Consider the following 23,517-nt stretch of genomic DNA (forward strand, 5'->3'; position numbering starts at 1 on the left):
CCGGGGATGGACTGCATTGTCTGTTATAAAAGAATACTGTCCGGAGGAGGCAGTAACACTGAATAAAGCTCATGGTGCCAATGTTTTGCCTTAAATTAAAAAAATAAAGTAAAATAATAATAAAGAAAGGCCAAATAATTAATTAAAAGTTACTAAATAACATTATTAAGAACTTTTGCTAGGAAATTACACTAAGTTAAATAATAAAAACCATGAAAATCCTGCATGATCAAGTGCCTAGCTATTTAGGAAAGTAAATCAGAATAGATAAATTCAGCCTATTTAAAGATTGTTTAACAATCTAAATAAAATATATTATATTTTTTACAAAAAAAAAGAAGATAAATTTGAAATAGTGACAAAACTATTATTACTAGATCGAAATGATAAGTTGTTTTAAATATTTAAAACTAAGGTCGCTTGTTGCTGTATTTAGTTTGGAGATTAGTACCGACGCGTGCCGCTAGATGGCATTTGAATGACTGTTCGCTAGCATCTGTACACTTATGGTACTTATTTATGGACTTTATTTATGTACTAACTGTTACTATAAGTGGCTAAGAGGAATCATAATTGAATGAAACTTTCTTAATTAAATTATATTCGAAAATATCTGTTTTGTGGCCCCTGAGTTCAAGAAAAAGTTGTTTTTCTTTACAAGCTGGGTTCTACATGTGTGTGTTTGTTTTCAATAAGGAGTGGAATTTGGACACAGATAATTGTTTTTATATAAAACAATGTTATTTTTCAATTTAATGAACCCATTGCTGTTACTATTATGTTTTTAAAACTCACTGCTGTTCTACCTTTTTAGAATATTTTGTTGATTTTCAGCTGACCTCCGTCATACATCTTTTATTTTCAAGCCTAAATCCAAGTTTATCACCTGCTCTTTTTGCACCACCAATAAGTTTGGCCTTCATCTGCTACATCTTTCTCATTCTCTTCTTCATCATTCATTTGTAAAGTTCTCCTACTTCCATAGACTTTTCAGTTTTATCCTTTTCCAATTCTTTAATTTCAGTATATTCGTTTGCATAATTTTGGACTTCTTCATCTTCTTCGCCAATTCATTCCTCCTTGTTCTCCTCGTTTATTGCGATTTTGTTTATTCCATTTAACTTAATGTTTATCTTCAACTTTATTCTCATTGTTTGTTATTTCATTTTCTTTCTTTTTAACCTGTTATTTCATCGCTATCGTTTGCCTTTGTTTTGCCTTTTTTACGTTTTTAGATTTACTTCGTTAGTGCTACATCTCCATACTTAACCGTTTCCTAATTCTTTTTTCTAGAGCCCTGCCACTTAGTGTTGGAAGCAACCTATCCTCTAAACATCGTAGTACTTCTTGCACCGTCTTGATGAAAACTCCAAATACCTTAGCCGTAAAAGTTATTTTCCCCTTTACCAAAAAATCAGTGATTCGTATTAACGCGTTTTATAATGCTAAATTGATATTCGCATTGCTGCATTTTGGCGGCACCTTATTTAAAAAAGTCTACTATCTTCCGTTAGAAGACTTTAAATGTCGCTGATTTCATAAGTCTTAGCACGCATGTTTACTATATTCCTGTCCGGTTTTGGACTATCATTCGTCTTCATTAGGTAGTTTTATCAATTTGCTGTAGTGGATTCGATTTCACTTATGATTCCGCCTCACTCTAGACTTGCTGACTTCTCAGCAAGATATAGGTGAATTCGAAATCTTTACACCCGCCTGATTAGTCTAAAAAGTCCCCAAACTTTTTACCCAGGAGGCCAGTTCACTGTCCCTCAAACCGTTGGAGGACCGGACTATAAATAAAAAACTATTTTAAAGTAAAAAAAACAAATCGGGTACAAATAGAATATTTCAAATAAAGAACAAGTAAATTCAAATCACCAAACTGATCAGTATTTCTGTGGGAACTATAGGCTAGGCCTGCTTTTGGCTAGTGAGATGGTCAATGTCCGGTTTAGTTATAGTGCTTTGCCTTTCTTCCTACTTCTGCTGTTATTTTACACTGTTTTCGGAGCCATGACGCGTGCATCGCGCGTCATCGGAAGTAGTACTGTACATGAGCGACGCAGCGCTTTGCGGCACCGCCACATTTAGTGCTCCTCTCACTGACCACCAATAAAAGAGATGCCCCTTCCGGAAGTGCGGCGGGGGCCGGATAAACGTCCTCAGGGGGCCACACGCGAGCCGTAGTTTGGGGACCCATGGTCTACCTGATGAGGGATAAGTCCGAAACCGAAAGATATCCAGCACCTGCGAACGTAACAAAATTTCAAGACTATAATGTGTTACAAAATTTAAACACAATTACTTTACTTTTTAAAAACAAATAATATGATCGAAATGGAATGAACCCCCTGATTTTAAAATCACATTTTGTAACAATAAGCTTTTTAGAAAGAATATTTATGAAAAAGGAAAAGCACTGACACTTTAGGGGGTATCTATAGATCTTTAAGGTAGCAACGCTTGTCGGGGCACTCCCTGTCAGTTCGGTTCCGGGGTGGAGGAGCTGCAGCTGTACCTTGATTGACATCTTAAATGGAAGCAGAATATGTAATAATAATAAACATGATGTACAATCAAGGACATTATTCAAACTCCCTACACTGATCTAACCTTATGGATGTATTGATTTTAAAAAGGACAAGGAATGATGCCGAGAATGGCAGAGAAACGAGTGGGTAGAAGATTCTAAGAGAAGAAGAAGACAAATCTATTGTAAACTGGCCGGAATGATAATGTTTGTTTCAATGCTGTTTGCTTCCAAGGTTAAACACATAATCTTCTTCTGCCTATTAAGGCAACCAAAATATCAAAGTCTGGGATAGCTGTATGGGTGTGTGTGTGTGTCACTGTTTGAATAATATTGTCATGAAGATTGATGGTCGGTTCTCCACTAGCCAATCATTTTACGGATTGGGGAACGTTAATATTATTATAACAGATGCAGAAATAAATAATAAATAAGCTATTGTTCCAAGAACACCGGGAAATTGATGTATTAAGAATTATATCGCGATATGATGTCAACTTCTAAGAATTACTTTATTTTTATTGTAATTTAATCAAAATCACAAAATGTTAGCAAGTGTACAGTTACAGTATTTTATCACACGGTAAGAACAGTTCTTTTACGTTTTATTACAACAAATTAGCTTCTTTTCACTAAAATTTACTACAACAAAGCTCCTACGGTAAGTAAAGTAAGCCGACAATAGATACAAGAAAGGAGTCATCAGTCTGAAAGTAATAATTCTTCATTTAGAGACACCAAGCAACAGGAACACCGCCTCAGAAGCTGAGATTGGTTTGTGGGAAAGACCAAGGTATGAAAGAGCTGATGGATTAAAATAACCCTTGGAACACCAAGACAGGGTTTTTCAATGGATTTTCCTTCCTTCTGAAGTAAACTTCCGCTTTTTTTTTTTGTTTCTTCTAACATTTATTTTTTGTGAACTTCTAGCTTCTTGTTTTCTAAAGACAAGGAGTTTACAATAACAAATAATGTGAGGGCAGAGATATATAGGCTCAGTTGTTAGCCTATAACTGGGCTTCCAAGAGGAGACGGACAGTCTTGTTGTCTGAAACAAGAGAACACTGTCGCGGAAGCCGGCAGTGCACTGAAAAAAGCTCCGGGCGCCAAATGTCCACAGATGTTGACGCACCTTTAACCCCTTAATGCACAGTTTTTTGAAAAAACCGCTATATTTTATATTTGAATAAGTAAGTGTTATAGCTTACAATCCCATGTAAATGATAAATATCTATAAAACGATTGCTTTTCTTTGCTTTCACATTATTTTCAATTCTTGATTATATTCGAGAGTGAAAAATTATAGTAGCATAAAGTGCAACGCCGCTCAAATTATCTCGAGTGTGAACAGTTTGGCCAGTTTAGCGCGCTCGAGTTAACTCGAGCGTGCACGTTAAGGGGTTAATAAAAGCCAAAAAAAAAAAAAGCAATGTGAATACTCCAAAATAGCTCAATTGGTCAGCGATATACAAGCAATACCAAAAATAATAAATACTTGAAAAGATACTCAAATTTTTAATTCACAGCAAGTTTTTTTAAATCCAATTTAAATGATATTTCATTTCATTCAGAATATAAAAGGAAATTCAAGCCTGCGCGTTACATAATTCAGCCGTATATTTCAAAGATTTGTCTGCCTCTGCTAGATTGAGCGTCTTAAACTCCGTAACATCTAATTAGTTTATTTAATTTTAATTAATAATCTTGAGTTCACCACACTAAAAAATAATTAATTTGCCCTTAAGTATTTAATTAAAATTCTTATGGTAAAGTACTAGTTGACATGTTTTTACTAAGTGACGTTTAGACCCAATGAAAATACCCAATTTGAAATATTAATTTCAAGCTTCCCATTATTTCCAATTTTTCAGCTAGCATGTTCAACTATCCGAGCATGCGAGGAGGTGAAAGAGACAAAACAATATTCTAATTATCACTTTTTCTGAGACTCAGAAAAGCACAAGACTGATATATCCAGGGAAAACACGATAATGCAAATTTAAAATTAAAAAAAATAACAATTTACGGTTTTAAGTTACCATTAAGAACAAATTCAATTGTTAATTTTAAAAGATAAGAACCATATTTGAAACCTTGAAAATTTTATAAAAAGGAAGTCCTTGAGAGTTTCCACGGGATTTTCATTAAAAAAAATACTCGCAGAATCCTTTAATAATAAATACAAATAATAAAATAATATAAAACCATTGGATTACTTAATTATGTGTTTAAAGGTAGTTGAGAAAATTCCCATGTAATTTGATAATAATTGTTATATATATATATTTTTTTTTTTCAATTTAAATATAAATACCAAGGTTAAATTTCTGCTGACCGGAAATAAAGAATTACTATTATCTTTTTCTACAGCAACCTGTTGAATCTAAAGTGTTCTTTAATAATCGATTAAACTATTTTATCAAATTTTATTAGCTAGTCGAATAAAACGTCAACATCTAAGGTCTTTATTTTTTTAATTCAACAACATCTTTATTAATAATTTGTGCTTGGAGCTTTTTTCAGTGCACAGCCAATCTACGAACAATGTGCTCTCGTCACAGAGAATATTACCCATCACCGGACAGTGAGCTGTAAGAAACTCCTAGGAGGAGAAAAATCTGAGGACCAGCAGCTGGATTCGAACTTGTTTTGTTTAGCAGTCCTGAATATGAACTACGTATAGTTCGAAACAGCGTTAAAATTTTGCATTCATAAACTGACCAAAACTCAAGGATTCCTCAGAAATATTATATTTAAATCAATAGCTGGCCTTAGAACTGTTACCATGTTAATTCCGTATTCGGAATTAGATTCGCCAAAAAGGGGCAATTTATGCCGCGAACAGAAGAGACTAAATATAAAATGTTTTCTTACTGGATGGCAACCAGTTGAATCAAGTTTAACTACCAATTATATAGATGGTTAAAAGAAGTTAAAACGCTATTAATCATTAATCAAAATGGTCAACCTTGGATGGAAAGCGTTAATGGATCTGCTTTCCTTTAAAGGAAATGAAATGTTGATTTCTTCTTCCTTCTTGAATTACAAGAATTCGCTCCTTTCACATTCGTCGGTCTGGGACACAATATCAAGTACCGTTGCCCAAGTCTGCTAAGAGTTGTCCCTCAACTTAGGCAATTTTCTGGCCATATGTTCTGCTCAGGAGAGTTTTTTTTGTTTTGTTTTTCTGGTTAACATTTTTCTATGTTCATTTATAAAAGAAAGAATGTTGAATTAAGAGCAATAATATGGTAGGCTTACCAAAATTCTTTTAATGATAATTTATCATTTATTTACTTTTTCGGGGTGATGGAGGAACTCCGCGATTAAAGCTGAAGAAAATTTAGAGGAACAGAGCTTTCCTCTTCTAAGGAAATCAAGAATACGAAAGAAAAGACATGGAGTCTTATTAGGAGGGTTTTGGGCAAAGGGAGCTCTGCAACTGTGCAAACTTTCGTCAAAGTTGCTTCAAAGCAGCGATCGATTCTACCTTACTTTTAATTGAAGTTAATTTAGTAGTAAAGTGATTGCCTATTTTTACAGGCGGGTTTTAACGTCCAACAACCAATTAGGTGTCATGGACGGAGGCGACTAGCAAACATACTTCACTGTAAATTACTTTTATTAACCTTTAAATAAAATCCAAGTCCTAAGACCGGGGAATCGAACCTAGTACCACAATGCATATTAGCTTTGCTGCCCTCGCCTCTTAACCGCTCGGCTACCGTGGTGCCTCTATTTTAGTATTATGAAACTAGTATTGCTCAATAACAAATACATTAGTAAGTTTTTTTTTTGGAATAAATCGAAAAGTGATACTAATTTCTCAACATTGGCGACTGGAGCATTCTTCAGTATATAGCCGTACTCCGGATAGTGTAACTCTTGTTACAGAGAACACTGTCCATCATTGGACATCATCAAGAAGCTCCCAGGAAGAGGAAACAAATCTAACTTCCAACAGATACTACTACTACTACGTAGCTCTACAGCCCGGGGTGGGCCTTGGCTTCCTTAATAATGCGACTCCAGATATCTCTATTGGCTGTTTTTGTCTTCCATACTGATACTCCAAAGATTCTCAAGTCCTCCTCAACTTTATCAAGCCAACGTCTTCGCGGTTGGCCAACTCTCTTCTTCATGCCTGTGACGGTACCACGCAGCAGTCTGCTCGGCATCCTGTCTTCTGCCATTCTTGCAATGTGGCCTAACCATTCCAGTCGTCGAGCCTTGATGAAGCGGACCACATTCTCAGCCCCATGCAGAGTATAAAGCTCACAGTTCTTTCTGAGTCTCCATGTGCGAGAAGTAGTGTCGAAAACTGGACCATAAATACTCCTTAAGATCAAAAACATTCAGACTATTTATCATGGCAGATGTAAACGTCCATGTTTCAGCACCGTATGTAAGAATCAACGGCCAACAGATGCTGGGTGGAATCCGGGATCTCTGCGAGGGAATCCAATACTCTGAACACTGAGCTAATTCCTCATCTCTTAACTTCTCAAATTATTTTCACTTCATTGGCAAAAATAATGTTTTATAAAAAAAATTATTATTATTACACTTCAACTGAAAACAATAATTGGAAAATATGAATTGAAGAATCAGCAAAATAAAACTGAACAATTTAAGAATGAAAAAGGTGAATATTCAATGTCAGGGAAAGGATTTCACACAAATGCACTCTGCGCCTATAAAAACACGACACACATACTAATATGAGATAGGTGCGTTACAGTAAAGTGGGTGAAAGATACGAAGTGGGTTGGCTGCACTTTTAACAACAAACAGGTTTCCTGGCCAACACTGGACCAGTCTGTCTACATTTCTATATTGTTACCTTCTCTCGAGCTATCTGTCTTCAACTTTAACATTGCCCTTTCATTTCTGCTGCTAATTTTTTTTTTTCTTTTTCTTTTAATAACCATGTGTTCAACTTTGCTTTAGTTTTAGTGCATCTTACTCCTGCATTACCCGAAGAAGTTGTTTCAAATTGAAGGGATAGGACCAGCTGTGCACAATCTGCAGCCTACTGCTACGTTTCCCCTCGGTCTGATGTTGACAAACGTAAGGGAAATTAGATTCCAATCAAGAGATACTGTAAAAATTATTTCTTTATTTAAATTTTCTAATATGAATACTGGAATCGTATCAAATTACCGAAATTATGATTGCCCCAGGAATCGGGGAATGTTTAACACCATTCACACTAGAGTTAATTTCATTGGGTAGTTGCTTCGATTAATTGATGCTGCAAAAAAAAAAAAGACAAAAAATTTGGAAGAAGCAAAGAGATAGATATAACCCCAATTATCATGAACTTGTCATTTCCTCATCACCTCCTGTAGCCTCAATGTTAACTAACCCAAATGTCCTTGGGAAATCTCTCTCTTATAATAACTACACTCTACCTACGTCACAAATTTACGTATACATAATTAATACGCTTGCAAATATACGTCATAATAATCACGGTAATCTTAATTATTCTAAATAAATTCAATTTTAGACACATTCTACATTTCGCGATCTACCTTCATTTGATGTCTAATAGAAAAATAAATAAAAAGTCTCTAGGTGAAAATTTATAAGAATTCTTGTTTGGAGTTTGTAGATGCAGAAAACTGTCTAGGTTCTGATATTATGGGGGAAGATTCTGAAAAAAAGAATTTCTGGTAGATCGATTTTGTTCAAAAATTTATTGTAAGGGGAGTTCGTCTTAGAGTCATTTCAATGAACAGTCAAATTTGAATTCTCTGTATTTTTTTGTAAATTATGAAATCTTAAAATCATTGCAGAGGTTTCCACCAGAAATCCATCAACAAACTCTTTATTCTCCCTTCTTAATTTTGCTGGAAAGTGTCCCCGTTTCCGCTGCATGCAACAGTATACCTTCGATTATCGGGTGGAAAATTCTTCTGTTTTTGTTATTGTATTCTTTTAAAATGGTCATTTTACCAAGCACCGGGTGAATTACTGTTATAGCGTTGCCTACATCTGTAATTCTTTTAAGGGCCTCCAAGTGATGATGGAAGGTAAGTAATATACATTAGGAAGTTAGATTAGATTAGATTAGACTAGGGCGGCCTCAAGGCCTACGCCACTGCGACCCCCTTTGGATCTATTGTGGCTCCCCTCACTCTAAAGCTCACCCTCCAGACCCATCCTTTTGATCAGACTCTTAAAGCTTGGAGAGTGACTCTTGGGTAAAGCTCACAGGCCTTAGTTTTTCCTCCCCGAGAAGTGAGTTTCCTCCTTAGCCATACGAGCCCCTCACACTGACACAACACGTGCAGTGCCGTTTCCTCCTCTTCCTGACAGAACCTACATAGGCTATCATCTGCCAGGTCCATGCGATGCATGTGTTTTCTGAGCCTGCAATACATTAGGAAGTTGAAAGATAAATGAATAATAGATTTTTTAATGAACACCATTTTAGTTTTATTAAAACTTATTTAAAATATTGAAAACCAATATATCAAGAAAGCCGATATCATTAATGAAAATAAATCTCATTCTTTGTTAATGAGTGGCAATGATTTATCATCTATCTGAGAAACTAAAAAAAAGAGATAATCGTTCCCACAAATGATAATATTTTGATAATTAAAGAAAAGAGTTTTTCAACAAAATGATAACCTTTATAGCAGAAACAAGAATAAGAAACTGAAAAATGATAAATATATCAAACTATAGGCGCCTAATTGTATTCAAATTTGTTAAATGATCCGTTAAAAACGAAAAAAGGTTTACTTGTTTATTAAAAACTAAAAATAACAAAAAACAAAAACTGATAAACAAATGACGTCAAAGAAGCTAGTATAACAGATGAGATGTGCTTCAGTGGTATCTGTATAATGGGATTTTGTTTGATCTAAAAAAACAATATACCAAACTAAATAGATTAGAAATTAGGTATAGTTTAACTAGTTCCGTTCCCAAATTCTTTGCGGATATAAACAGAATTTATTGGGCACCGTATAGTAAATATATAATTTCTATATATATAGAATACCTTCAAAACATAATTTAGGAAATTCGAAGCGATTGCGATACTTTTTTTAAGTGAAATAAAGTACGTTTTCTTTAAGAGCTTTTCTGTGATGTGAAAAATGATGAGGCTTCTAACATACTTCGCCAAAATGCTCTTCTTTGGTGAGAACTAGGAAACTTACAAGCGAAGTTTCCTTTACTTTGAAACCTTTGCCCTACAATACGAGTATTCCTTAGGCAAGACACCCATTAAGATGCGTACGTTGCGAAGTTTTCTTTACTTTGAAACCTCTGCCCTATGATATTGCTTAAACCAGATACCCATTAAGATGCGTACGTTGCGAAGTTTTCTTTACTCTGAAACCTTTGCCCTACAATACGAGTATTCCTTAGGCAAGACACCCATTAAGATGCGTACGTTGCGAAGTTTTCTTCACTTTGAAACCTCTGCCCTGTGATATTGCTTAAGCCAGACACCCATTGAGATGCGTACGTTGCGAAGTTTCCTTTACTTTGAAACCTTTGCCCTACAATACGAGTATTCCTTAGGCAAGACACCCATTGAGATGCGTACGTTGCGAAGTTTTCTTTACTTTGAAACCTCTGCCCTATGATATTGCTTAAGCAAGACACCCATTGAGATGCGTACGTTGCGAAGTTTTCTTTACTTTGAAACCTCTGCCTTATGATATTGCTTAAACCAGACACCCATTGAGATGCTTACGTTGCGAAGTTTCCTCGACTTTGAAACCTCTGCCCTATGATATTGCTTAAACCAGACACCCATTGAGATGCTTACGTTGCGAAGTTTCCTCGACTTTGAAACCTCTGCCCTATGATATTGCTTAAGCAAGACACCCATTGTGTTGCGTACGTTGCGAAGTTTTCTTTACTTTGAAACCTCTGCCCTATGATATTGCTTAAGCAAGACACCCATTGAGATGCGTACGTTGCGAAGTTTCTTTACTTTGAAACCTCTGCCTTATGATATTGCTTAAACCAGACACCCATTGAGATGCTTACGTTGCGAAGTTTCCTCGACTTTGAAACCTCTGCCCTACGATATTGTTTTAGCAAGACACCCATTGAGATGCTTACGTTGCGAAGTTTCCTCGACTTTGAAACCTCTGCCCTATGATATTGCTTAAGCAAGACACCCATTGTGTTGCGTACGTTGCGAAGTTTCCTTTACTTTGAAACCTCTGCTCTATGATATTGCTTAAGCAAGACACCCATTGAGATGCTTACGTTGCGTGAATCCAACGGGTTTTCTTATTCCCATGGAGATGCACTTTCACCTATACAAAGTCCTCGCCATTCTTTCGGAGGTTAAGAGTAGGGCCGACAACTCTACTCTGCAAAATCTTAATGTTTCGAAACCTCAATTGGAATCCTTCGTAGGCTTTAATGCCGAGAAAGAAGAAAAAGAAGAAAAGGAGTGAACTAAAGAAAGAAATGTATTGAAACTGTTATTTATAAAATTACGCAACAGTATTAGTAGACTATTATTGCATGATACAGTTACATAATTTGTACTGCATAGTTACAAAAATATGAGTTGGTAGAATATTATGTACTCATAATTTGTACATTTTAATAATCATCATTACCATGTGACATAATAATGTTTATTCTGCTTACACAATCATCAAGAAACATCAAACAATCAGTGAGGATAACAACCCAAAAGCTGTACAAAGTATTTGTTTTGTTTACAAAAACGAAAAAATCGTCACCAGTAAGACCTTGTCCTCCTAAACATCTTTGGAGTTTGATGACGAAGTTAGTAATATGTTCTTTTTACCAAGGAATTACGCCAAACAAGGACAGTATTTCTGCTGTAATTGTTACCGAGTATGTTTGATAGAAAGGATGAAAACTATGTATTTATGTATAATTTTACGTATTGCGTTGTTTACGTGATTGACCTTTTTTTATTTCCTGTTTCTACGTGATTTAGAAACTGCAGATTGTTGAAGGAGAATCAACAAAAATCAATATCAAAACTAAATATATCTGGTGAACTCAGTAGGATAACAATAATCTCTCTTACTAATGTAAGAGAAAGTAAATAAGTAATAAGATACAGACAATTATTATTAGAGTAAGATTATAATTTAAGATATTGCAATTTTACTCATACTGACGTATTACAACCTTGTGAAAGACAATGGTTATTGCTGTGTCATCTTTGTGAGTTCTCATTACATAAAGAGTTTTCAATTAATGTTAATAGATTTGTATTTTTTGAATCGCTGGCACTTTTATTGAGGCTTTATTTGTAATAAAAGTAATAAATATGAAATTTTAAATAATCTTATAAACGCACTTATTTTTATTATTATTATTTTTTATAGATGTTTGCATTTTCAAGTTCACTTACTAAGCATTGCGATCAAGTTAAAATTTTCAATTTGGAGCTTACAAGCAGGAAATACCTGTTTTGAAGTTCTCTCAAGCGCAGGATGCTCAAATTTCGAAGTTAGATTGGGTCCAAAATCAAGGAATCTACTGTTTAGTGTAGCGATCCCCTCCTAAACTAAAAGTATAAATACTAAATGGGCTTTTAACTTTTTCCTTTTTGAGTTGGGCAACAATTTTTATTTGTGAGAAGTAAGAGGTACTTACAAAAGAACAGTAATTCGCTAGAGAAGGTGATTCTGTTCACCCTGCTTTTAGAGGCTAGGACGCCATTGTACACCTGCCGTTATCAACCACACTGAACAAGATTTTCAAGTGTTTTATCAATTTTTTTCTTTTTTTCGTTTATTTGTGCTCCAATCAGCGCGTTAGCGCTATAAGTAACAATGATAACAGTGAACAGTAGAAGTAAATGAGTGGAGAGGTTACTACAGTGGTAACACTCCAAAACATTAGACTGTTAGTCACTCTCTTCACTTGAGAGGAGATCACGAGGCCTCTGTCTTTTAAGACGTCTTGTCCGGGTTATCAGGAAGAGTTCTAGAAGAAAGATTTTGAGCTAGAGGATTTATATGAGATTGCAGGCTGAAGTGGAGTTTTTTGTATGGTGTTTTCAGCGACTTGTGTGACAAAAGGAATGTTAAGGTCAGTGTGTATAGTCCAGGTAGGGAAAATAAAATGGAGCGTTTACTATAGTTCGAAGTATTTTAGATTGTAGCGATTGAATCCTTACGGAGTTTGGACCGTTTGGTTGAACCCCACAGCTCTATTCCATACGCCCAGATGGGTTTCAAAATAGAAGTATAAATTAGTCTTTTGTTGTCCAGAGAAAGTTTTGATCTATCGTCTAAGAGTCTTTTAAGTAGTAGATAGCGTCTGTTCAGTTCTGTTCTTTTAAGTCTAGTGTGGGGGTTCCAAGAAAGTCTTCGGTCTAAGTAGAGCCCAAGGTAGCGGGCAACGTTTACTACTGGTAGAAGTGTTAGGTTATAGAAGACTGGAGGAGAAGTAATGCGACGAAGAGTGAAGGTGATGTTTAGAGACTTGGTTTCATTAAGTTTAATAGCTCATTTCTTGAACCACTGTTCTAATGAGGAGTGATGTGACTGCAGATATCTGTATGCTAGGACAGGATCTTGATTAGTAGACAGTAAGACGCTGTCGTCTGCGTATGTGAGAAGTGTGGTGTTAGGATCAGTTGGTACGTCTGAAGTACACAGGAAATACATTGTAAATGGAGTAAAGAATAGGACCCAGAATGCTGCCCTGTGGAACTCCAGCGTCGATACGTTATCGAATTAAAAGTAAAAATTAAAGTTACGCCTATTTTTTTTCCTTCAGGAAGGCTTCACGTCCTACCACAAATTAGGTGTCGTGGATGGAAACGATTAGCAAACATCCTTAACCATAAACTTCTCATATTAATCATTAAATACAATCAAAGATCTAGACCAGGAGAATCGTTTATCTAACTTAGACGACATTAGGTAAACTTCGTCCAACTTACAACGTTAACTTCTTCAACTTCATAACTCCACGATTCTTCATTTCGATTCTCTTCAATATACATTGTGGTCATTGATCAATAGTGAAACGGAAGTATTTTAATAGTTCAGCTGTTTAAAGTAACAAACTACTGGAAGTATCGCATTCTTGTATCGCTTAATCATAGAATTTACAGTTCTTTGCACTCATAACAGGTACTTGAAGAGTTTTAAACGATCGGTTTGCAGGTATGCTACTTACTAATTACAGTTCTTAAAAACACCATCCCATAATGGTTGCTCATTTAACGAGACATACACTAAAGAGAGTCCATTTAGTTTCAATAACAAATTCCAAATAAGGGGCAATTAACAAAAGTAAACATATGGTAGAAGTGTCTTTTTTACAGTTTAAACTAGAATTATTCAAGGTTAATAACCGGATAAGTTTGTAGTTAGAGTGAAATTGATGTAATTGCTATTTGACATCTCGCATTACGGGTATAAAAAGTAAATTCTTTATTAGTAAGAAATTTGAATACATTTTGAATTCTGAAGGATTTACGGTCGTGTTCCCAGATGAGGACCAATCGAAGTATTGCAATCGAAATATAAAGTAGAATATTCTTGCAATATTTACTTTCTAAGGTATTTCTTAAAATATAAAATACGGCAACCATTTTCAAAAACCACTCTTCTTATTAAGCGGATTCACAAATTGAACATTTCCGGTCTCCATTCCATTTCGTAAGTTTGGCATGATTCCAAATAGAACAAAAAAGAAAAGACATTCATTCAAAAATCTCGTAAACATGATTTTCAAATCAATGAAATTGATTTGAACGACTTGAATGTAAGTTTATTTAAATGTCAGAGCGAACAAGTAAAGAAGAAGACAAAATGTAAGATGATTGCATAACTCTAAAAACAAGAAATAAAACTCCTTTTTCCCCTCTACCCATAAAAGCCGTTAATTTAATGAAAAAGAAAGAGATAGAAAGAAAAAAAAAAAATGCCTAAGAAGATAATGACCTCAGAGGGTCGTCCTGGATGGAGTATCGTGAGGTGTAACATAAACAGACTGTGGTCCGGGTAGCCATACTCGCCTTATTTGGCATGATCAGGTAGATAAGTCTTATTCTATTTTGTAGGTACGGTCACTGAGAGTGTGCGTCTCTAGCCAATACAACATTTTACAGGCAAATACACAAACACACACCAGCAAACTATCGATATAGACTATCGACTAACACAACTTTACATTATCTAATTAATAGTAGTATGTAAAAATGTGATAGTGTAAATAATTTATGTAAATAACAACACCATTTTAAGCCTAGTATTCGCCAAATAGTTACTTTCTGTTATTTACATTTTTTTTTGTTACGGTGAAACTCATCTTCACCAAATCTGTGAATGAAAAATTGTCTTGAAATGACGGCAATGACTATAAATTAATTTGTTTATGTCCAGAATTTAAAAAAACAATGTTTTTTTAACGTATTGTGTAAGCCATGTTAGTTAGATTTTCTCTTATGGAAGAGAATCACTAAGAACCAGCTGGCTGGATTCGAACCCAGGATAGCCGCATCCATTTTGCTAACTACTGAGCTAATACCTTCTCTTTTAATTACAGTGGAGTCTCGGTTATCCGTCATGACCGGGACCGGACACGTGACGGATAGTCGAATAGGCGGATAATGGAAAAAAAACAGGAAAATTTCCAGATTCTTTTGTTTAACGTGTATAAAACTTTGTATTAACTGGTATACATATTTTATACGTTTATACGCTTAAGCCTTAAAGATCAGGTGTCTTTCATTATTCAATTCATTCTATTGTGTATTAAAATTAATGATTACAATGTCTGCGACATCTAATCGGTTTTGTGGGCGGTTTTGTTTGTGGTTGATCTTTTTAGGAAAAAACCCACAAACTGTCGAATGATGGACACGAGTATGTACCTAAAAGACAAAGGAAAAAATCTCAAAAGAAAATATTCACACTCTGCGTTGAACGGGAATTTTTTGGTTTTCTTTTTAATTTTTAAATACTGAGGACAGTGACGGTTAATTGGAATAGACGGATAAAAGGGTGACGGATATCCGAGACTCCAGTGTATTATTACTTTTTTGTTTTGTTACTTCTTATTGAATACTTACAACTGCTTTATAGCATAACTAGGTAAATGTTATATGACATATACCTCACTTCAAAACATTAATAGCGATCATCCACAGTTATGAAGTCCCATCATCAGTTGGTTACAACGATAACGGTGCCTCAGGCGTGTTTGAGGGTTGAATTGATTCGACATATGGTACACAATTTTTCAGCTACAGGTTTCGTGTGTGAATAAAAGTTTTGGTATTGAAACTAAAGGAATGTTGATGAACTTCATTGAGTAGTTTGGTTACTAACATTTTGTAGACAAAGAGTTTACAACAATGCAGCGGAGGTTTTTTAGACAGCAAATAGTTATATTCAGTTAATGTTTAATCGATTAGCTATCGTATTTCGTGTCCATAGGTACACATAACTTTGCAAAAAGGGCCAAATATAATCAACGCGTTGGAATTCAGCTCTTGATTTATGAACAAATAGTTTAGGCACTTAGCTCCAGAAGTAGCAAGAGATCATCAGTTCAGAAAGTTAGAAAAAAATTAAGTACATTAGCTTTTTTTTTTTTGAAACATTTCTAATTGGCTGAAATCAGATGAAGATACTCGCTGATATCTGTATCAGTATGCCTTTGAATAAACCCTTTTACTCAACTTTCTAAACAGAAACTTCTTACCAAGAAAATAAACTTAATACGTAGTTATTCTCCTTTTAAATTCAAAGGATCTACAAGGGTGAAGCGCAATTTTAATAAACTAAAGTTATTTTTACGCAGTAGGGACTACACTTCAGGGTTTACGATTATTGACAATTATATATATTACATTTTTAACATCAAAGGTTTTTCTAAACATTCAGGACAGAAGAAACCCCAATCTTTGATGCTCAAAATGTAAAAATATTATAATTGTCAACAAGCATAAGCCCTGAAGATGACACAATTCCCTAGGGTCGGAAACTTAGTCCAATCAATTATTTTCATTTAAATATATATAAAATACAAACGTTGATTTTTTTCAGATTTATATCCATTTTTAATTATTTAATCAAAATAACTTGACTGTTACTCAAGGAAAACTATTAAAAATTATTCATTAGATTTCTGCGTATAACATATTTTGAACTATAATTTAGTACATACATTACTTTAATCTATTATTAGATAAAAATAGCAATGTGGTTTTTCATAGATAACCGTTTATGATAATTTTAGATACTTAAATGTCAAATTACTGATTTTTTTTTTGTTAAATATCGTTAGATTATTCGGTCAAAATGAAAAATAATTCTGTACCTCGGAGGGAAAAGGCACCAGGTCCATTTTTTTCGATTTTCAGATTTTGGCATCATTTTACAAATTTTTTGTTGCTCTTTCTACAGGTGTAAAGCACTATGTCCTATGTTTACTATTAAGCGATTTATGTATTTTTAAAAAGCACTATGATACTTCATTGCTTAAGGGTAAAAGGCACTACATGGGCATAAATTTTTTTCACAATGGAGATGAAAGTAAAATATTTTAAAATATGGGAGGTTAAGTGGCCACACCCACTATAATAATTACGGTGAGAAGTACAGGAAAGAGTATAACCGGAAAAGTGGAACAAAAAATGAATTTGGAAAAATATCTTTATTTGGCTCCCCTGTAAAATTTACTTTTTGTGACATGGTGCCTTTTCCCTCCGAGGTACAGAATTAGACGGGGAAATGTTACTTAACATATTCCATTAAATGGTTTAGATTAATGTTCAGTAATAGCTGAGAACAAATCTCTATGAACAGGAAATAATAGGTTTAAAGATTTTTACTGCAGATTCCACTCTGATACCATTATTCCTTTAATAAAAGGACGATTTTGGACCATTCATATTCATTCTATGATCACCTTGAGCTAAATTGGTGTGAAGTGTCTGAACGTGCTACTTAGAGTAACAGTTAGCCATAAACATAGTTCTTCTTATCTGGTTTCTAAAATGATGGATATCCGGGCCACAGATGCAATTGATGAAGTAACTAATAACTTAATAAAACTTAATTTAACCTTATTTAATGGATTTAGTGAGGGATAGAAATATCAATGATCAGGTGATAATCCGTAACTGATCGAAAACAAAAAATATGCTCTACAATGAACAAAATCATCGATATCATCCGGCGTAGAAACTATATTTTTTTAAAATAAATTATTGATTATATGCCTCTTTGATCAAATTTCTTAGCCGGGTGTCTTAATTTATAAATGACTGATGACTCAATTCAGGAATGAAGAACCTTCTTTTGCTTAAAATAACAAGGAGTCTCCAGGAAAAAGAAAAAAAATGACCAAGGAGTGATACGCCTTGGTTGAGTAACACTTTTATACTGCTCAATAAGACCTGCACGACATCTGCTGAACTACGACTGACCAATTTGATTTATGGCTAGCCAAAAACTGACCGAAACATTCTATAGATATTCTAAACTAAATTTAAATTAAACTAAACGCCATTTTGTACTCCAGAAACATATAAATTCACTTAGTACTTGACATCTAGCATACTCACACCCAATTAACCGAGTGACAACTTCGTATCCTTTCATACCCGACCATCAATCAGCACACTTCCTAAATCAGTGAATCCATTTCTTCGAGAACATTGAGAAACCTAGATTTGACCAGGATCTTTAATTATTCGACCTGTATTTATCAGTAGGTAAATCAATTCTTTCGACTATTTATAAAAATACTAGAGTTATACAAATTTAATATACAGCCTTGCAGCCAATCAGTCGTCTCCAGCAAGTGTTTGGAGTCAACTAACGATTCCTCGACTAAATATATAATATAATATTTAGAAAATAAATAAATCCATTTAACAGAAATAAAATAAAAAACGTTCCGCACAAGATTGTTGTTTGTAATTCAAGACGTGCAGCTAAAGACTAATTTTAATCTAATAGTAAATTCAATGTGCGGCCAGTAATAAGTAAAGCGTTGTGTGACTGGAGTGGAGAAGATAGATGGTAGGATGGTGAAGAACAGTAGCGAGGGGTATGTGTTTGCGTTTAAGGAATATATATTCCTCGTGCCTGGGCCCTTTTACTGCGTTAAGTGTCTTAAATTGGTAAAATCCGATAAAATTATTCATGAACCAGTAGAATAGAAGAGGTTCCCTTTTGAATGCAAGTGAACATAACAACAACAGAACAACAAGGCTGGCAGCTGAGGGCGGATGGCATTGTGCCCTTGGCTTGTAATCACAACCTACAACACTTCGCAGCAATTGGCTAGCCACTGTCCGCAATGTTTACTCCTTCAGTTTAGTATTAGAACTGCAATAATAAGTAATGGCCCTTATTATTATAGGCCCTATAATGCCCTAGTTAAAATTACCAATTTTTATACATTATCCCTTACAAATACTCAAATCATCTTTCCGATTATAGGGAGGAGATCTGTAGTTTTATTGCAGTCCATTATTCAGTTTCCTGTCTATAGAATTATACTTCCCTTTTCCTCATTTTTCAGCGGTTAAAGTTTCCTTTAAGAAACTAGGCTGGGTCTACCCAACGAGAAAAACAATACATCTTTGTCTTTAGATACATCGATGTCTTTTATCAATCATTTTTAAGAGGCGGGTTTTGGTATATTGGTTATGGAAGCATAAATTGATAAGTTTGTAGATCCCTACTTAAAACCCAGCGGGTAGCTACTTTTAATTTGTAAGAAAATATGTTAATGGTAAAGTATGTGCTTTTGCCTCCGTCCACGTCATGTTATTTGGTAGTTGCGACGTTAAGCTCCGCCTAAATAATACGCGATTACTTTACTTACAATTCTTTTATAGCTTAAGACTTAGGCCAAAGTTGGTCCACCACAATTTTATTACTTGAGGAGTCTTGAGGGTTCAAAGATTAGTCTCTGTCGGTTATTTCTGAGAGTTTTCGGTTTTTATTAAGTTAAAATGTTCTGTTTACCCAGTCAGAAAATTGGTTTTAATTTAAAACGAATATAAGTAAAATCTTCACACTTTAAATAGTATCTTCGCCTTTCTTAATACGTTACAAAAGATAAATCTAATAGGTCTACATCAGGGGTGGCCAACTATTCTGTAAATAAGATCTACTTTTTATCTCAAAAGTGTGTCGCGATCGACTTGTTGTCATAGGCGTAGTCTAGGGGTGAAGAAGGGGTGTGAAATGCATACTATGTTTATACATTGTGTTTCAGTATAAGGTGCATTCCAGCGAGGTTTATCTACCGACGTAAAAAACAACAACAATAATTATTTAAAGGGCCAAAACACTCACATCCAGGGGAATTAAAAGAACATGGATAATTATTAACAATATTAATTAATTCAAGGTAGCTACAGAATTCAAGGTAACATTAACGGGAAGACTGAGTTGCATGTTTCTAACCAAGGAATCATAATTAGGTGTATATCCTGACAAAGATAATAATAATGAGTCTTCAATATGGGAATCAGTCAGGACAGAACGTTGTTTAGTCTTCGTTAGCTTCGAGTATGCAAATGCTGTTTCGCATAGGTATGTAGATCCGAAACTAGAATAGATATATTCGCTACATTTGGTGATACTGGGATTGACGATCGACCAAAACTGGCCTCGCGATCGACTTGTTGGCCACCCCTGGTCTACAAAATAGTTTTTCAAAGAAGTTAAGCCTACAAATTTGGGTACATCAAAACATCAAAAGATTTGTGCAAACAGCGTTCTAAACGAAAACAATTTGAACAGTTTTATCTTGTTACGTTTTTATGATTTCTGTTCCAAAAACTCACTGGTTGTTCACCAAAATAAATAAATAAATAAATATTTTTTCGCCTTCGAATATTTCCAATAAGGAAATTAAAATTAAGAAAAAATGTGTTACTACCGTTTTCGTTTCCGGGTTGCCAACTGAAGGGAATCCCAAAATTTTCCCATTTTACAGTAAAAGGATGCAAAACTAATTAATTACAGAAAGTTTTAATTGGCCCACAATAACTATGCGTAATTCATAATCATCTGTGTGTCGCCTGTTAGCCCTTAAAACGTCCCATAACTTCCATTATAATTAGGTGACAGAGGCAGACAGATAATTTTCGTAGTAAGCATGATGAAGTTCTTGACAGCATGTAAAGAGCATGTAGATAAATCAGAAATAAATCGTCAACCTTTAGTACTAACCTTTAAGAATTGATTTAGTCTAATCTGCGACCCCCACTCGCAACTTGACGGAAGAAGATTTATTAAAACTCGTGCAAGTGGAACATTTAAGTTACATTGTTGATAGTAGATCAATTTCTGTTGAGAAATAGCTGGATTAGGTAGAAAAAGCACTGCTAACTCGTTAAATTAATGAAATTGATTTCTCGTAGATAACACTCGTAATTGGGATTTTTGGAAATTCCAGAAAAAATGTGCAAGAATGAAAGAAAACTTAAGGGAATGCTTGATATCTCCTTTTTTTTTTTTTTTTAGAATTCCAATGCAATTGAGCATTCTGTGGTTTATAATGCTTCATTTGGAAATAAAACTCTTATTTAGTAGTTGTCCGGATGAAGATCTCAAGAAGATAGTAGAGATCGATTTTCTTGCCATCCAAAATTTGAGAGATTTTTATTTTTTTAGCGGTTTTAATAAGAATTTAATTTCAAATAATTGGTTGCTTGTTTGGCCAATCCAATGCTTAATATCTTGGGACAATGCGACATATAATGTAAAATGTATTTGATCATTAGCGCTGTACCACAGCAAGTCATTTGGACATTAATGTCCAATCGTTTAGATCTGCTGAATTAACCAATTGAACCTTATCTCTATCACCTACCTCTCTCCTCACCCTAAAACAGTAGAATGAGTCACACTTGACTCAATTTAAACAGAAATGACCGGCTATATTGTCCAATGGGCCAAGTTCAATGAAATTGCTGTCTCATCTCACATGGTAGAAGACCATTAGAGGATCAATTCTCATTTAGCACAAGATCTCCTGCTGTTTGATGACAAATAGTGGACTCTTTCATTTCAGACAAGTTCACGGAGTGATATATAAATGTACAACAAGACCTTTCACTTATCTTTGTACAGCAACATCAAAAGATATTGAACTTTGTAAAGAACATCTGCGACTAGACACGATCATTTTGAAAACTACTCGTACTTTCAAAAAAAGCAAAATCGTAATAAAAAAATTAAAATAATTTTTAGTACCCATTTAAAATGACACATAATAAATTCTTAATAGATTTAAAATTTCTTACCATTTACAGCTTTTAAAGTTTGACCTAATTAAATTGAACTTTCTGGCTTAATGAATGTGAAAGTCAAGAGTTTATTTATTTAGTTTTTAATCTAGGTTTTGCTCCATAAGAAGTTCTTTTTTTATGACAATTTGTTTTATATTTCTACTTCGCCTGTGGAGCTCAGTGGATGCTGCAGAAGCAACAGGTTCCTCACAAAATGAAAGAGAGAGACTGTTGTTTGTTGTTGCTTTCTCCCACGATTTAAAAAGAAGAACACGATCAAGTTAAATTCTCTATATTTAGTTAACAACCTAAATGCTGTGTAAACAAAGAACCGAAATCAGATTACTCTGTTCACAGGCCTATTTCACATGGGGGCATGGTAGGTTTAGGAAGCATCCTGTACAAGGTATGGCTTTATTAGCTGGGAACCGTTGGGCAAATTGTGCTAGAAGAGGAAGAAACGGCCTAACACTTGTTGCTATCAACCGCTCGATTACTGGAAGGAACTTTGAGACGAAAGGAGATAGTAGCGCAAAAAGAACTAGTAGGGAAAGTCCTCAATCTCTTTAGAAGAGGAGGTTTCGTCTACTAGATCTAAAAGGAAGGCACAATAAGTCTATTTTGGCTGCGGTGCCGTGGGGCATAGATCCCCGTCCCACTTTCTATTCTATTTCTACATTCTAACAGCCTAAATTAAAATTCAAAGCACACCTTAAAGCGGCGAATATGTATTTAAAGCGTAATCAGCTTATTCAAATCGGATACAACAGGTTTCAGTCAAAATCCGGACAACTGGGAAAGCCAAATTTACTGAAAAGTTTTCCAGTTTTCGCATTTTACTAGAAAACAGATCCTAAGATGTCTGCTACAGATTTTTTTTCTTTTAAGACTTCTTATTTTACGATTTAACAAAAAAAAAAAGAGAGCCGTAGGGGGGAAGTGGATTAGCCACTTCTTCAGGGATCTTGGCGTCCCTGCGGGTACCCCAGTCTAACAACACGAACAACATACAATCACTGCAAACATTAAAAGTAGTGTACACTTTTTTTTGTTGATTTCGGATTTTAGTGTAGAAGATTTAATTTTCACTTCTGCCTGTGTTTGCTTTCACAGTCAAATAACTGATTATTAAGAAGATAAACCAATCTTTCTTTATGGATAAAAATCCAAAATTATATGTGCCACGACATAAGAAAATCAATGATGTAATCAAATACTGGTTGTCGCTACCAAATTTTCCATTTTAAAATAGTTTTGGGTTTAGCAATATCCACAAAACTAATTCATCCACACACATAAAAAAACTATATTTCTGCACAAACACTATCACTAGAGCAGCGAATGTGGGTTGCAGCTACTTTGTGGCCTTTGCTATCTACAATCGAAAATTACATTCTAATCAATTTCCAGGATTCCAAATAGAATCAGAGCAAGTCATGTAAACCAGTCTTGAAGATCGAAGAAGCGGAAATGGGTTTTATGACAAAATAGGTTTACATAGGCACGGCTGAACAGGAGGAGAATGACAGCTTTGAAAGAGGAGTGTAAGAGAGGATAATAAGGAAGAAACAGACTTTGGTGTAAGGAAATCAGTTGGAATAATGGTGAGGAATGGCCCAGCCAAGTGAGGAAAACCGAGAGTCAAGTTTAAAGACGAGAAGCTGTAAGATGGCACCTGAAGAGACCGACAGATTAGCAGCTTGCTCTTAGGTTTTAACGCCAACCCTTGCAG

General features: G+C 34.7%; 1 protein-coding gene across 2 annotated transcripts in view; it reads right to left on the reverse strand.

Annotated features, from left to right (window-relative positions):
- Positions 1-23,517, reverse strand: part of LOC141458798 (uncharacterized) — a 186,113-nt gene that overhangs the window by 7,901 nt on the left and 154,695 nt on the right. The window lies entirely within an intron of this gene.

This window comes from Rhodnius prolixus, unplaced genomic scaffold, assembly GCF_049639745.1.
Source record: "Rhodnius prolixus isolate KJV_2025 unplaced genomic scaffold, Rpr scaffold_5, whole genome shotgun sequence".
Taxonomy (NCBI): Eukaryota; Metazoa; Arthropoda; class Insecta; order Hemiptera; family Reduviidae; genus Rhodnius; species Rhodnius prolixus.